Source organism: Trachypithecus francoisi, unplaced genomic scaffold, assembly GCF_009764315.1.
Source record: "Trachypithecus francoisi isolate TF-2019V2 unplaced genomic scaffold, Tfra_2.0 Lachesis_group7, whole genome shotgun sequence".
NCBI lineage: Eukaryota > Metazoa > Chordata > Mammalia > Primates > Cercopithecidae > Trachypithecus > Trachypithecus francoisi.
The window spans coordinates 36,990,503-37,005,743 of NW_022681472.1; positions in this window are offsets into that span (position 1 = coordinate 36,990,503).

The window sequence follows — 15,241 nt, forward strand, 5'->3', positions numbered from 1 at the left end:
CAGTTGTTTCAGTCATCAGTGCGTGGTCCTTTGTTTTAGCGGCTCTGGCAAACTAATATGGCCCTACTATTTACCTTGGCTTATTTGATATTCATAATAACTTTATAAGGCTGGTACCATTAATCTTATAAGGCCATAATAGTACTTAACCTTTGTAAGTTCAAGTTTTAATTCCTTACCCTACCTCTTTATCGTGCTAAGTTGAAGACATTGAATGTAAAAAAGAAATTAATAGGAGATTTCTCAAAACCTTTATAAGGTTAGGTACTATTGTTGTTTTTTAAATATGATTTGACACACTGAAGAATCTATGTACCTTGCTCAGTAGGGTTGGTTAATGGCGGGGCCCCTTTAGAAATAAGGTCTTGTGACTCTTGGCACAATGTCTTCTCTACTAAAACAAGACTTATAGCTCACTTTTAACCTCTAACTCTTCTCTTAAGGATGTACTTGTTATTTCTGTTTTCTGCAAAAAACTGAAAATTTGATAACCGGAACACACACCAACCTGTTTTTTTTTTTTTTTTCATTGAAAGTGTCAAGACTGTGCTATTTATTATTATTATTTTTTTACATTCAATATCTTCAACTTAGCACAATCAAGGGATAGGGTAAGGAAATAAAACTAGTACCAATTTTACACACGCAGTAACCCACACAGAAGAAAAAATTCTTACCACTGAAATTTAAATGAGCTCTTAGTTTTAGAGCTATGTCAGACAATTTTATTTGGGGTGTCAACACTTCTTCCAAGTGTTGCTTATATTGAATTATCTTACCATGGAGCGGTAAATCAGGCTAGCTCCAAAGGAGAGGGAAACTTTAGGCAGTGCTTGGCTCTCTGGTTCTACTCTGAGGTGAGGCTGGGTGGTGGGCCCACTCACGAATGGAAACTGCTGGGGGCAGGGCTGTCACAGAGCCTGCAGCTTTGCTACAGTCACCTCATCTCTTGCAAGCTGTAAAGAGATGCTCTATCTGCAAATCTGAACAGTAGGATGGGGAGTAGTTTCTGAAAAGAGCTTGGTGCTACGGGATTTTTTACCTTGTAGAAGGAGAAGGCAATTGAGCACAGTGAACTTTAGACTTGCACAGACCTGTTATGCTCTCTGTTCTATTACTTCAAAAGTTTTCTACCTTTGAGACTTTGGGCAAATTAATCTCTCTAGTTCTCAGTTGCCTCATCTTCAATAAGGAATACATAATTCATAGAGAATTGTTGTGAGTACTAAATAATTAATTTAACTACCATGTACAGTCCATGGCATTGAGTAGATGCTTATTACACAGTAATTATGAGTAGAAGTAAATTCAGTTGAATTTTACTTTCCATAGGTAGCTCATGTTACCCTGTGGAGCCAACCGTGATGTTATTTGTTCATTTATTCAACAAATATTTGTGGTTCCACATCTATTTGCTTTCTACTATGCTAGGTGCTGGGAATATAGCAGACAGGGTATGTGGTTTCGGGAAATGTGAAGTCTATTTCCTAACTACTCAAGATATAGTCTGAGGATCAGCAGCATTGACATCACCAAGGAACTTGTTAAAAAGTCAGAATCTCAGATTCCGCCCCAGACCTACTGAATTTGATCTGCATTTTAGCCAAGTTCCTCCAGGTGATTTGTGAGCACATTGATGTTTGAGAAGTGTTGCTATACTGAACCTGAAGTGCGTGACATTTTACTTGATTTGGCACCTAAAGGTTTCTTGAAATAGTCTTTCCTTATAGAGGGTTTCAAATCTGAAACACAGAACTGAAAATGTAGAAATAACAAGCTAGAAAGGAAATCGTTTAGTTTTAAGCACCTTAATCTAGCAGAAGGAAATCAAGGAAGACCTATAGGCCAAAGTATTAAAGAGAAAATTTTTTTTTTTTTTTTTTTTTTTTGAGACGGAGTCTCGCTCTGTCGCCCGGCCTGGAGTGCAGTGGCCGGATCTCAGCTCACTGCAAGCTCCACCTCCCGGGTTTACCGCCATTCTCCTGCCTCAGCCTCCCGAGTAGCTGGGACTACAGGCGCCCGCCACCTCGCCCGGCTATTTTTTTCTATTTTTTAGTAGAGACGGGGTTTCACAGTGTTAGCCAGGATGGTCTCGATCTCCTGACCTCGTGATCCGCCCGTCTCGGCCTCCCAAAGTGCTGGGATTACAGGCTTGAGCCACCGCGCCCAGCCTAAAGAGAATTTTAAAAGGGCATACATATTCTAGGGACCATAGTCTCTCTTGTCCCTTGTTTGCTCACTTGTGGAGGATATGGTGCAAGCTTTGACATTACCAACCCCGTTTTATCCCCACCATTGCCAGACTTAATATATTTGTGCGATTTTTGCTGAATGAATGATATAGTTAGAATACTTTTCATGCTGGACATAGGAGGAGTGTTTGCTTATTGAATGTGCCCATGCTTAGGTCCTCTTACAAGATTATTTTCAATATGTGAATTAAGTCATAAGAAGAAGGCTCTCATATTTACCAAGAACACAAATCTGAGAGGGTGTGGCAGAGACAACTAGTTGTCCCCTAGTACCTATTGTCCCCTAGTACCTATTTTTGACCTCTTAATTAAAAATGGAATTGTTCTTTTTAACATGACACATAGCTGCCTAGAAGTGAGATTACAATTTCCAGCTTCCTTTGTTTCTGGGTGTGGCCATGTGGCTAAGCGCTAACTCATAGTCTTGAGAAAGGTCACCTTAAATGGACTGCAGATGGCCTTGTTGGCTTTTTCTGGCTTCCTGTTGGCTAGAAAATGAATGTGACAGCTGGAGCTCTGGCCTTCATCTTGGACTATGAGGTGGAAGAGGTGTTTAGGATGATGGAACCTACTCAAAGCAACCAGTGTACCTGATGAGAACAGTCGTCACTCTATTCCTAAACTACTTCCTGTGGTCTTCGTTCACATATGATAGAAATACATTTCTATTTTGTTTAAGTCATGGTATTTAAGTGTTGTATCAACCCTAATCCTAGCTAATCCATGCTTGCTTATATATTAAATAATGAAATCAAGATTTAAAATTCTTAATGGGCTGCAATAATGGTCCAAACAGTTGTGAAATAAAATGGAACAAAATGTGGGTATCAACATTTTTGTTTAAAAATATTACCCAATAGGTCGGGCACGGTGACTTATGCCTGTAATTCCAGCACTTTGGGAGGCCAAGGTGGGCAGATTACCTGAGGTCAGGAGTTCGAGACCAGCCTGGCCAACATGGAGAAACCCAATCTCTACTGAAAATACAAAAAATTTAGCTGGGTGTGGTGGTGGTTGCCTGTAATCCCAGCTACTCTGGAAGCTGAGAGAGGAGAATCATTTGAACCTGGGCAGTGGAGGTTGCAGTGAGTCAAGATCACACCACTGCACTCCAGCCTGGGTGACAGAGCAAGACTCCATCTCAAAAAAAAAAAAAGAATAAAAGAAAAACAAACTGCCAAATATAGAATTGAGGAAAACTGGTTAAATAGTGCTTTATACATAAAAGACACACCTGTTGTGGTGGGGCGGGTGTAGGGAGGGAAGAGTTGGCCGACAAATTTCATATAGTTAAACAGTGTAATGAGGCTGTTTAAAACAAATACTATGTGAGTCTGAGTTGAATTTCACGAGAGAGGCGAAGACCTTCAGTTCTCTGCATCGGCACGGCACATCTGGAATAGTGTGTTCCTTTCTGAGCTCCAGATTGTTCAGAGGGATAGTGACAAAATAGAGAGTGTCTGAAAAGCAAACAAGATAGCTAAGGGTCTAATATGGTTTGGATATTTGCCCCCCAAATCACTTTTGAAATGTAATCCCCAGTGTTGGAGGTGGGGCCTGCCTGGAGGGGTTTGGGTCACGGGGGCAGATCTCTCGTGAATGGCTTGGTGCTGTCCTCAGAATAGTGAGTGAGTTCTTGCAGGATCTGGTTGTTTAAAATGTATGGCACCTCCCTTGACCTCTTGCTCCCACTCTCACCATATGAGATGCCTGCTCTCCTTTTGCCTTCTGCCAGCAGCTGAGCAGATGCCGGTGTCATGCTTCCTGTACAGCCTGCAGAACTGTGAGCCAATTAAACCTCTTTTCTTTATAAATTACCCAGTGTCAGGTATTCCCTTAGAGCAATGCAAGAATGGCCTACCACAGGGTCTAACAAGCATATCACAGTCAATAGAAGGGACCTTAGAGTATTAGCCTGGAAAGGGGATGATACATTGGAGTCATAGTAGTTACCTTAAAATATTCAAAGCATTGTCACATGGAAGATGGAGTAATTGCTTTTTTGCCTTTCAGAGGGCATACTTAAGGACCAAAGGTCCTAGAGAAAATTCTGCTCTATATAAGAAATAATTTTTCAATAGCTAAAGCTGTCTCCAATGAAAATGTGTGGCTTTGTTAAGTCTGATCGTCATCAAATCATCACAAGTGCTCACCTGTATTTGGTGCATTCTATGGGGCAACTGCTTTGATGTGTTACCTCATTTAATCCTCAAACTGTGAGGTAGTCTCTATTTTTATCTCTGTTTTACAAATTTGGAAGTTGAGTCTTGGAAGCATCGAATAGCCTTCTCAACACCATCTGGCTGATGAAAGCCAGAGCCAGGCTTTGATCCTGCTCTGCTTCCCCATGTCGCCCACCCACGGCCATGGTTTTGCGCAGGCTGGATACAAGGGGTTGGGGGTCAGCTTGTGGGCTATAAAACAGATTCCTGAATTAAGTCACATATAGTAAAGTCTTGATTTCTTTATTTTGAAAGCATTGCCTTAACTCTAGTAACAGTAAGGAGACTGTGTGAAAAAACAAGGAAAAAAAAATCCACTAGGCTTGTCTAGGACCTTGGAGGTAAGAAGGGAAAAGCATGAAACAAGTGGGGAAATGGGTCAGAACACCTACGTTCGAATCTTGAATCTTCTGCTTCCTAACTGTATAGTTTGGAACAGGACATGTAGTCTGTGTGAACCTCAATTTCTTCATGAATAAAATCAACATAACCATACCCAACTTGCAAGATTATTGTGATAGTAAAAGTAAAGTGATTAGTTCAGGGTCTGTTCCATGAAAGATGCCCAAAACTGGTAGTTAATTATCACTAACAATTTACTAAGGTATGAGCTGAGGTATGAGCAGGTATTAGTTGCAGCTTTTGGTTAGAAAAATTCAGATACTAGCATTCCTCCAGCATTTAAGAGAGAGATTGAAGCTCATGCAGGCTGCAAAATTTTTATAATGCCTTATATCAGTACTTGTCTGGAAATCTAGGACTTCATTCTTTTGGATGAGACTTATATTGTAGGAAATGGGAAATGAAAACCTCCACTTCCCAGGCTCACCCCAAATTACACTTTTGGATGTAATTTAGATGTTGCCTATCAGATGCACTCATGCAAGACTTAAATTACTGAAAAAAATAAGGGAGGACAGAGAAGTAGAGGCAGTGACATGCAAGCGTTGGGAAAACACAATTAAAAACAAAATCTCCTGCCAACCCAGAAAAACTCTCCTCAAAGGTGGAAGAGAAAGAAAATGATTTTATTATTGAATAAGCATAAACCAGAATGCTATGTGCATTACAGGAAAACTGCTAAAGAGATTGCAAAGACAGAAAGACATCTCATCCTCTCCTGTCACCAAACAGATACAGCCCATTCTAGACATGTGCTCAAGATAAATAATAACTTGTGTTCAAGTGAGAGGACTTGCCAGCAACATTTATCACACAGAGTTGATCATAAATCCACCTGGCAGTTGGAGTAGCCACCTGTGTTTGCTCATTGCCTCTATCAAAAGGAAAAAATAATTTTTTTACATCTTACGACATCTCAGTTTGCAATTTGGAGACAAGTGTCAGCTGAAGATAGGCTCCTAACTTCCCACAGACTGAGAGAGAGAGGCACTGTCTTCCTTGATGATGACATTTCAGAGTTGATTTCCAGGTCCTTGAGGATTTATTATTGGATTATAAAATTCACAAGAGGCTTATTTAGCTTTGAGGCAAATGCATTTCAAAGAGGTAAAGAAATTTCAAGTTTTCTAAATGCCCTAAGAAGAGAGAAAAGGAGAAGTTACCTCCCTTGTTCTTGCTCCTCAACTTTTCCAGCGTGTTTTTCTTCACTTAATGCATTGTACTAAATCCCTGTCTTCCTAAGTACCTGGAGTGGTTTCTGTGCTCTACAACTGAACTGTGTCTAATACAAAATCGAATAAAAATGATTCGCCTAATGAACCATGACTTTGTTTTGGACAAAATTTCTTTGTTAGTAGAAGCAGAACTTGGTCCTCTAAATGATTTTGCTAGTGAAATGAATATTCTAACAGGCATAGATACTTTTTAACTTCTTTTTTTTTTTTTTTGGAGAGGGAGTCTTGCTCTGTCACCCAGGCTGGAGTGCAATGGTATGATCTTGGCTCACTTCAACTTCTGCCTCCTGGATTCAAGTGATTCTCCTGCCTCAGCCTCCCGAGTAGCTGAGATTACAGGCATCTGCCACCACGACTACCTAATTTTTGTATTTTAGTAGAGATGGGGTTTCACCATGTTGGCCAGGCTGGCCTCGAACTCCTGACCTCAAAAGATCTGCCCACCTTGACCTCCCAAAGTGGTGGGATTACAGGCGTGAGCCACCATGCCTGGCCCATTTTTAAACTTCTGATTGTTTTATGGATCAAATGAAATAGATGAGACTTAAGTGTATTTTTAATTAGTTGGAGAAACTTAAAAAGCAAGTATCCTTGGCAGATATTTCTCTTTTTATTCTGTTTTTTTTTCTTCATTTAATAAAAGAAATGTAATTTTTAAGTAAGTTAATTCAAAACAAATAAAATTTTAAAAAAGAAGTGATGTGGTTTATCTGGGATGATCCCATCCCCAAGTATTAAGAAACAACACTGGGCCGGGCGCGGTGGCTCAAGCCTGTAATCCCAGCACTTTGGGAGGCCGAGACGGGCGGATCACGAGGTCAGGAGATCGAGACCATCCTGGCTAACACGGTGAAACCCCGTCTCTACTAAAATATACAAAAAATTAGCCGGGCGAGATGGCGGGCGCCTGTAGTCCCAGCTACTCGGGAGGCTGAGGCGAGAGAATGGCGTAAACCCGGGAGGCGGAGCTTGCAGTGAGCTGAGATCCGGCCACTGCACTCCAGCCTGGGCGACAGAGCGAGACTCCTTCTCAAAAAAAAAAAAAAAAAAGAAACAATACTGTTTCATAAAGTTGTATTCAATTCCTGTCATCCTTATAGGCAGATGCTGGTCCTCTCATCAAGAGATGAAGGCTAATTCTCTTCCCCATGGATCTATGCTAGCCTTGTTACTTTCATTAATCAACAGAATGTGGCAGAAGCGACTCTGTGCCAGTTGTGTCCTAGTCTTAGGAGACCTAACAGATCACTGCTTTGGAAGTCAGCCACTGCTGAAAAACAAAACAAAACAAAACAAAAAAAGTCTATCTGAAGAGGTAGGCCACTTAGAAAGAGCCCCAGGGATGTGAGACTATGATAGCAGCAGAGAGGTAGACCAGCCATCCACTAGCCATTCTAGCCACCCTATGAGGTGCAAGATATTGCTAGGTATTTGCAACTGCTGGCCATTCCCTGAAAAACTGTTTACTGTCTCTCTTCCTAGATAACTTTTACTCATCCTTCAGGCCTCACCTCAAGCATTATTAACAGTAATACTTCTCAGAGAAGACAGGAGATGTGATCATTATTGCCCAAATCATCTAGGGATCCTAACCTGGAATTGGAGTGGAGAGATGGGAGATTAAAACCATTGTCCATATTTACACAGCACTTTTGCCCCCAAGTCCATTGCATTTGCCATCTGTTTGCTCTGGTTGCTGTCTCTGCCTCTTGTAGGTAACTGTACAATTCCAGTCTCTCAGTGGTCCCTTGACATGTCCATTCTCCACTGCCCATAGACTACGATGCTCCTGAATTCCCTTAGACCATCTAGTTCCACAGAGTTCCCATAGTCAAGCATTTTTACGATTTGTATAAATTTAAGGGGTATGAGTGCAATTTTGGCTAGATTGTACAGGAGAGAAATCTGGGCTTTTAGTGTATCTGTCACTGGAATAATGTACATTGTACCCATGAAGGAATTTCTTATCACCCACCCTTCTTTCACCCTCCTACCCTTCTGAGGATCCAGTGTTTGTCATTCTACACTCTATGTCCATGTGTACACATTATTTAGCTCCCACTTATAAGTGAGAATGTGTGGTATTTGACTTTCTGTTTCTGGGTTGTTTCATTTAAAGTAATGACCTCCAATTCCATCTATGTTGCTGAAAAAGACATGCTTTCATTCTTTTTAATGGCTGAATAGTATTCCATTGTGTACATATACCACATTTTCTTTATGCAATCATCCATTGATAGACATTTAGGTTGATTTCATATCTTTGCTATTGTGAATAGTGCTGTGATAAACATACAAGTGCAGGTATCTTTTTGATATAATAATTTGTTTTCCTTTGGGTAGATACCCAGTAGTGGGATTGCTGAGTCAAATGGTAGTTCCATTTTTAGTTCTTTGATTAATCTGCATACTGTTTTCTCTAGGGGTTGTACTAATTTATATTCCCACTAACCGTATATCAGCACTCCCTGTTCTCCATATCCATGCCAACATCTGTTGTCTTTTGACTTTTTAGTAGTAGCCATTCCGACTGGTATAAGATGATATCTCATTGTGGTTTTAATTTGCATTTCTCTGATGATTTGTGATTTGCAACATTTTTTCATATGCGTGCTAGACATTTGTATGTCTTCTTTTGATAAATGTCTGTTCACATCCCTTGCCCACTTTTTTTTTTTGAGACAGAGTTTTGCTCTTTGTTGTCCAGGCTGGAATGCAATGGTGTGATCTCGGCTCACTGCAACCTCCGCCTCCCAGGTTCAAGCAATTCTCCTATCTCAGCCTCCCGAGTAACTGGGATTATAGGCACCTGCCACCACGCCCCGCTCCTTTTTTTTTTTTTTTTTTTGGATTTTTAGTGGAGACAGGGTTTCACCATGTTGGCCAGGCTGGTCTTGAACTCCTGAGCTCAGGTGATCTGCCCACCTGGGCCTCTCAAAGTGCTGTCTTGCCCACTTTTTAGTGGAGTTATTTGTTTTTATTGTTGTTGCTGAGTTATCTGAGTTCCTTGTAAATTCTGGGTATTAGTCCCCTGTTGGTTGCATACTTTGCAAATACTTTCTCCCATTCTGTAGGTTGTCTCTTCACTCTTTTGATTATTTCTTTTACTGTTCAGGGAGTTTTAGTTTAATTAAGTCCCATTTGTTATTTTTGTTTTTGTTGCTTGTGCTTTTGAAGTTTTAGTCATGAATTATTTTCTAGAACAACATGCAGAAGAAATTTCCCTACATTTTCTTTTAGTATTTTTATAGTTCCAGGTTTTACATTCAAGTCTTTCATCCATCTTGAGTTGATTTTTGTATATGATGAGAGACAGAAGTCCAGTTTTATTCTTTGGCATATGGCATATCCAATTTTCCCAGCACCACTGATTGAAAAAGATGTTCTTTCCCCATTGTATGTTTTTTGTCAACTTTGTCAAAGATCAGTTGGCTGTAGATATATGAGAGCCAAGCTTTTAATAGAGTCCTTTTCATTTACCACAATCACATTCTTCTAAGGGAGCACAGTCATTCAGTGGGAGAATATGAAAATCAAGCAAAACAAGGACCTATCTCCCTTACCTTAGGAAACCATGCATTCGCCAAATATTTGCTGAGCACTTGTCATGTGCCAGCCGTTGTGTTAAGCACTGAGGTTACAGAAGTGAACAAAACAGATGCTGAACAATTAGAACAGTGTTGAGTGTTACAACAGAAGAAATACAGAGTTGATTGAATAAACAATGGCTCAACTTTAGCAAACACATTTTATGGAAAGATGAACTAACACAAAGAAAACACAGAGAACATATGATTTGCAACTTAATGCTTGGTTTAGTAAATATTAATAGAAAAAATTAATACTGATCAATCTACATTAACACAAAGATAAAACAACGGCAAATCTTAAACTTTCAACATATTATCATCCCTAAATAGGCATAAAATCCCGTTAGTGGCAACCAAAGATAGAGCAGTGAGAGTGATCTGTTCTGGGTATAGCCAACCAAAGGTGGTTTTTTTTGTTTTTTTTGTTTTTGTTTTTGTTTTTTTTCTGTAGCGAATTTAAAAACAATAATAAAATAGGCTAGGTGGTCTGCTTTTGATTATTACCACATGCAGGCAATTTAAACCATGTTAGTGATAAAATATCCTTCCCTGTGAAAAAGATCTTTTGTTGGTCTGGATTCTAAACAATTGTTGTTGTGGTTACTATTGAATTTTAAGTATATATGTAAGCTTCAAATTAGCATATTTTATATTTTTTATAATTTATCCTTTCACAAACATTAAATTCTATATAGGAGCTATTTGAAGAATTCCTTAGTTACACACTTAGTTTCCTATGCACATGAAGAGTCAAATGTATGTTTTCATTTTGAGTGGAATGTTGAAATGTTTTGAGCTTCTTTTGGTGCAGTTCATCTCTTTATAGATTCTTGAGTCTAAATAATGAACGATGGTATGATTTTTATTTTTGTGTGTGTGACTAGAATCAAGGGAATGCAAATTGCACCTATAAAGAGACAACACTAAATCTCATCAGAATACCAAGAATTTAAAATAACTGATAATGCCAAGTGTTGACAAGGATGCAGACCACTATTTGTGATTCACAGTCTCTTTGGGAAAACTGTTCTGCATCTATAAAATTTGAACAAGTTCATGCTCTATGATCCAGCAATTACATTCCTAGGCAAATATCCAACATAAATTTATATGTATGCTGAAAGACATTCAAGAATGTTCAGGGCAATATCATTTGTAACAGCTTCTAACTGGAAACATTTCAAACTGTAAAGAATTGAATGAATAAACAAATTGTGGTGTATTTATATAATGGAATAACACACAACAATAAGGACGACACCTCTATACTCAACAATCAGGATGAATATAATGTTGAGCCATATAACTCACATACAGAATATTACATAGTTTATAATTTCATTTATATAAAATTCAAAAACCAAAAAAATTATTCTGTGGTGTTAAAATTCAGGGCAGTTAATATTTTTTCAGGATGGAGGGGATATGGCTTGGGAGAGACATGATGTTGTTTTCTGGTGTTTCCTAGTTTGGGGGTATTTTGTTTATTGTTTTTTGTTTTGAGACAGGGTCTCGCTCTTTCTCCAAGGTTGCATTGCAGTGGCACAATCACAGATCACTGCAGCCTTGACCATCCAGGCCCAGACGATTCTCCCACCTCAGCCTCCTGAACAGCTGGAACTATAGGTGTGTGCCCCCACGCCCAGCTAATTTTTGTAGAGATGGGGTTTTGCCATGTTGCCCAGGCTGGTCTTGAACTCCTGGGCTCAGGCAATCTGACTACCTCTTCCTTCTAACATGCTGGGATTACAGGCATGAGCCACCACACCCAGTCTGGTGTTTCCTAGCGATGTTTAATTTCTTAACTTAGTTGGTATTTATAGGGATGTGTTCCCTTTGTGATAATCCAATGAAATGTACTTTTATGATTTGTATACTTTTCTGAGTGTATAATTCAATAAACATTTATTGGAAAAAATAGCTAAAAACAGTAAGGTATGAACAAAAGATATTACAGACATTGTATTTTGGGGATATTATTGTACAATCTGGTATGGGCGGGCTAACAAGTTTAGTTGTAACACATACAGATAGAATTTTCTTTAAGAAAACCGAAAATGAAGAAATCCACATTTACAAAACAAGTAAACCAAGAGGAGTATTATTTAATTAATACTGAACACGTCTTTTAAGGAATTCTTCTCTTTCTTCATGCGTTAACATATATTTTTCAATTATTTTATTCCAATACTCGGGAGGAAATAAATTATGTAATTTTTTTCTTTTTTTTGAGACAGGGTGTCACTCCCATTGCCTAGGCTGGAGTGCAGTAGTGTGATCATGACTGACTGCAGCCTTGACTTCCTGGGTTCAGGTGATTCTCCCACCTCGGCATCCTGGGTAGCTGGGATTACAGGCACATGCTGGCTGGCTAATTTTTTTCAGTAGATGCAAGGTTTCACCATGTCTTCCAGTCTGGTTTCAAACTAAGCTGGGATTACAGGCACATGCTGGCTGGCTAATTCTTTGTATTTTATTTATTTATTTTTTTAGTAGAGGCAGGCAGGGTTTCACCGTGCTGTCCAGGCTGGTCTCAAACTCCTGGGGTCAAGAGATCTGCCCTCCTCCACCTCCCAAAGTGTTAGGATTACAGGTGTGAGCCACCACACCCAACTTCTATTGTGTAAATTTTAAAAGCGAATTAAGTATTCCACCTTCCATTTCACCTCTGTATCTTTTCCCTGAATGTTATTCTTATGAGACTCAAATGGCACTATCATCACTATCTTTAACGTCATCATTATTCCATTTACTGGTTGCACAAGTCTCAGAGTTAAAGAAGGCAGTTATCAGTCTCACATTCTACATGAGCAAACAAACTCAAAGTGGCCAAGAGATTTTCCTAACACTCCATTGCTCATAGGAGGTGAAGCTGTGCCCTAGTCCAGCATTCTATCTTCAGTAGCCCTTGAACATGTCAGATTACTTGGTTGCAAGCTACAGAGACCAACTTGGGTCATCCTAAGACAAGTAAAGAAAGAGAGAGAAAGAAAGACAGAGAGAGAGAGAGAAAGAAAGACAGAGAGAGAGAGAGAGAAAGAAAGACAGAGAGAGAGAGAGAGAAAGAAAGAGAGAGAGACAGAAATCAAGAAAGAAACAAGGAAACAAAGAAAGAAAAGAGGCCAGGCGTGGTGGCTCACGCCTGTAATCCCAGCACTTTGGGAGGCCGAGGCGGGCGGATCCCAAGATCAGGAGATCGAGACCACGGTGAAACCTCGTCTCTACTAAAAATACAAAAAATTAGCCAGGCACGGTGGCGGGTGCCTGTAGTCCCAGCTACTCAGGAGGCTGAAGCGGAGAATGGAGTGAACCCGGGAGGCAGAGTTTGCAGTGCGCCGAGATCGCGCAACTGCACTCCAGCCTGGGGACAGAGCGAGACTCCGTTTGAAAAAAAAAAAAAGAAAGAAAGGAAAGAAAGGGAAAGAAAGAAGAGAAACAGAGAAAAAGCGGGGAGGATGGGAGAGAGGAAAGGGGGAAGCGGGCGGGGGGGGGGAGGTCGGAATATGTTGGAAGCATACCGGGGCTAAAGTATTAACAAGAGGCTGAAGCACGTGTCTGGGAAAAGTGGCAGTCACCAGGCAGCTGCAGAGGCTTGGCATCAGAAATGATGCTGCAGAAGCCATCTGGTCTTTGTGTAGCTGCTGGGATGAGTCTGAAATCCAAAAAATATGTTTTCCTTGTTCAGGATTCAAATCTCTAAGAAGGAGTTCTGACAGGCTGAGTTTTCCTTTTGTGCCACTCCCTGGCTGTACTAAAAGGCCAGGTAAGATTTAGGTCCCTTCATTCCTGGGAGGAGGCAGTCAGGATTAGAGAACATCTCAAAGGGAATTTTATAGTGAAAGACTTCCCTCAAAGAAAAATTAGGGTGCTCATTGTAGTCAGTTGTTGGATGCCAGAGAGCTGAAAAACATGGCAAACCTCTTCTATGATACTCGTCCATTCACTGGAGAAAAAGCCAAATAGGTGACCATGTTAGCAGCTGGAATCATGATCAATGTGAAAGTCTGAGATTCTGAAGACATTCAGGGTTGAGCCAATCTGTTAGCTCCTGCTGCCTTTGCAGCCCTTGTGGTTGCATGGAGTTGTGTTACTTTAAATCAGGCCCAACACTTGGTTTCCAGACTGAGTTGATTCTCAACCTTAACTAGTAAGACGCAAAATAAGACATGCCGATTATTCTAAAGACTCAACAGGGTGAAAAAACGAACAACAACGGAAGAGCTAAAGGGCATCTAAGAGGGTATGAAATAGCAATCACCAACACAATAGCAAGCAGAGAAGTGGAGGCTGCGGCCCAGGGTAGCAGCTGGAATAGTTAGAAAAACAGGTAGAATTTTAAGGGAGTGAATTAGTTACTAGGGCTGCCATAACAAAGGGCCATACACTGACTGGCTTAAAAAGATCTTTATTGTCTTGCAATTCTGGAGGCTGAATTCGAAGATCAAGGTGTCAGCAGGACTGGCGCCTGCTGAGGGCTCTGAGGGAGGGTCTGCTCCATGCCTCTCTCCTGGCTTTTGGTGGTTTGCTGGTAATCGTTGGTGTTCCTTGGCCTGTAGGTGCATCACCCCAATCTCTGCCTTCATGCTCACATGATGTCCTCTCTGCCTGTGTCTCTGGGTCCAGGTTTCCCTTTTGTATAAGTACACCAGTCATATTGGATTAAGGCCCAATCCTAACAACTTCATTTTAATTTAATTACCTTTGAAGACCCTATTAACAGGTAAGGTCACATTCTAAGGTACTGGGGGTTAGGCTTTAAACATATCCATTTGGAGGACACAATTAAAACTATAAAAAGGAGGATGCTTCTTATTGGTCACGAGTCATACCTTTTAGTTTCCCTTTGTCTGGGGACCAATAGGCACGTTCAACACTGCGTCATATGTAGGAGCAATTCAGTTTGTGAGAAAGTCAGTGAGTTTACGATGCCCAAATGACAATGCAGATACAAGACTGCAGATACAATGTCCTGAAGTCTGACCTTTATTAACTCTGCTAAGGTCCTAGTTTCATGTTTACTACAAAGGATAAAGTCTTTTTCTAGGAAAGTGTTGACTGTGACATGTTGTTCCACACACTTATTTTATTTAGAGGTTTAATTTCTTTCATTTCAATCTTAATTTTCCAAAACTTATTGAGGATTTTGCTTTTATTAATAATTTCTATACCTTTTAAGTATGATATCACTGGTAAAGAGGTATTATTAGAATTATAGAATAGGTATTATAATTTAATAAAACTCAATATTTATTAAACAATTATGTGCCAGGAACGTAATAAGCTCTTCATATAGATTATCCCATTTAATTCTTGAATTATTCTTATTTTACTCATGAGAAAGCTGAGGCTATGGAAGGTTCCGTGAATTTCTCAAGGTATCTTACAATGAGGGGAAAATTTGGACTCAGGCTGATTCTAGAGTCTGGGTGTCATCACTATACAGTACAGTTTTGAAATAGTTTCCATAATTTGAGATGATCCAAAAATTTGCCTTTTGACTCCTCACAAACCAGGATCTTTTTTATTCCTAACTAAAAACT